This window comes from Amblyomma maculatum, chromosome 3 (assembly GCF_055883805.1).
Source record: "Amblyomma maculatum isolate TAMU_Amacu chromosome 3, ASM5588380v1, whole genome shotgun sequence".
NCBI classification, from domain to species: Eukaryota; Metazoa; Arthropoda; class Arachnida; order Ixodida; family Ixodidae; genus Amblyomma; species Amblyomma maculatum.
Genome location: NC_139346.1, coordinates 45,083,475 through 45,085,838, shown reverse-complemented (window position 1 = coordinate 45,085,838; position 2,364 = coordinate 45,083,475). Strand labels below are relative to the sequence as shown.

The 2,364-nt window shown below is 50.4% G+C and overlaps 1 pseudogene; it reads left to right on the top strand.

Annotated features, from left to right (window-relative positions):
• Window positions 1-300: 300 nt before the first annotated feature.
• LOC146194673 (uncharacterized) lies at window positions 301-2,129 on the top strand (annotated as a pseudogene).
• The last annotated feature ends 235 nt before the right edge of the window (window positions 2,130-2,364 follow it).

The following is a 2,364-nucleotide window of genomic DNA, read 5'->3' as shown; positions in this document are numbered from 1 at the left end:
ATATATATATATATATATATATATATATATATATATTGTAACAGTACAGAAGAAGATGAAGCTTAGAACACAAGTGAAGGAGAAAGACGTTGAGAAAAAGGCACTCGTGCCGGACGCGCTGCCGTTGACCAGCTGAGCTCCCTACCCTATCGTCTTGTTGTTCAGTGCTCCGACGTCTTACCCCCGTCGTAACAAATTGGTGGTCAGGTGCTGGGTGCGACTACCCTCAATACGCATCCTCAACCGCTGGAGCTTCGTCGGAGCGGTCGCCTCGCTGGTCTCCCACCCTTTTCGACAAGAATGCAGCAGACTACCGAGCAGCCCAGAACATCAACACAGGACCCTCTACCCCCGTCTCGCGATGTGCCGCCGACCAGCACGAATGCGACGCTACCGTTTCGCGAGCCTCGTTCCTTTGCCGGCCAATCAGGGGAAGATGTTGATGACTGGCTCACTCATTATGAACGTCAGAGCCGCTATAACCGCTGGGATTCAGTGGATAAACTAGCCAATGTTGTCTTTTTTTTCACGCAAACCGCCTTGATGTGGTATGAGAACCACGAGGACTCCCTGACAACTTGGGAAAGTTTTGTCGAAGCAATCAAGGAATGTTTCGATGACCTAGCTGCAAAGAAGAAACAGGCCGAGCAGACACTTTCTCAAAGGGCCCAGGCAGCCGGAGAAACTTGCACCACGTACATAGAGGTCATACTCAAGTTATGCAAGACCGTCGACATCAAGATGACTGAAGACGATAAAGTAGGCTATCTGGTCAAGGGCATATTGCGGAAGAAGTTTACCACTTCCTCATTTAAAAAAAACTTGAGTTCGGTCTCTGACGTTATCCGGCACTGCCGAACATTCGAGGCCCTAGAGACTCGCCGCATTACACCGTAATTTGGACGGCTCTCAAATGTCACTACAGTGGCTAGTATTGAAGAATCGCCATCTCAAAATTGCCATCCGTGAAATTGTTCGAGATGAGATGTCACGACGTGAGCAGCTTGACCGGCCCAATGGCTTCGGAGGGGACGTATATGCTCTTCCAACCTATGGGGGTGCGTGCCCGCCGATGTCCGCGAATGTCACCGACTTTGTTAGCCGCGAAGACCTATACTCTCCGCGACCAAGACCTGAAGAGAATTTCGAAAAATTCTCTTGCTATCAGCGTAGAGATCCTCGCCCTTACTCCAGTCGTACATCGCGCCGACCGCCGGACAACTACATCGTCCTGGAACCACCATCTGGATATTCGTCGCGGCCTACCATGCAGGAACCAGCTGACACGCCACTTTTTGATCGACCTCTTCCGGTGTGCTACCGGTGTGGTGTCGCGGGTCACATTTCCCGCTACTGCAATCGGCGCGCATCGTTCCGGAATCCGCCGACGACACCGAACCGACGCATCGACCAGCCCTACATCGACAGCTATCGGCCAGAACATCCCTCCGGGATGGGCCGTTTTCAAATCGAAGGGCTCCCCAGCCATTCACCAGCGTCTGACCGTAGTGTGACACCTCCTCTGTCATTTCGTGTGCGCCGCTCCCCGTCTCCATGGCGCCAATCTCCGCTACCAATGACGAAAAACTAGCCAGCGCGGCCAATGGAGGTGAGGTCGCTGGACAATGTGCACTGATACCTATTATTCCCCCATCTGTGTGCGTATCAAAGAACAAGGTCAATGTGATTGTTGATGGTTTGCCAACGATGGCGTTAGTAGACACTGGTGCTACAGTTTCAGTAATGAGTTTAGATTTTAAGAATCTTTTGAAGAACAAAGTTATGTGTGTTTGGGACAAAACTGCAAATTTTTATGGAGTAAGTGGAGAGTTATTGTATCCGGTTCGGGTATGCAGTGTTAAAGTTTCTTTGGGGGGCACAGTATTTCCGGCGGAGTTTGCAGTACTGCCCCGATCTACACACGACGTAATCTTGGGAATTGACTTCCTGCGTATGTGCGGCGCTACAGTTGATTGTCGAACGGGAGAGCTAAGTGTTAGTGGTCCTCTTCCTCGTGAACTTTTGCAAGAGACGTCAAATTATGAAGCCGTTTTGTGTGTGTGTGATGAAGTCGTCATACCACCACATTCTGCCGTGCGTGTGCAGGTGTCCTGCTCCCGTACTATTAACGACTCTTTTGAGGCTACTGTGGCGCCTCTTAATTTACAGTGCGTAACGAAAAATGCGTTAGCACCGCATTGTTTGGTTCGCGTGAACGAGGGCCGTAACGGACTGTGGACTATAAATTGCTCATCGGAACCAGTTATTTTTCCAGCATGCTCCAAACTAGCTTCATGTAGCGCAACTCTCCCGAATTGTGTAGCTGTCGTTACCCCTTCCCTAGACAACCGCGCTACTAACTTA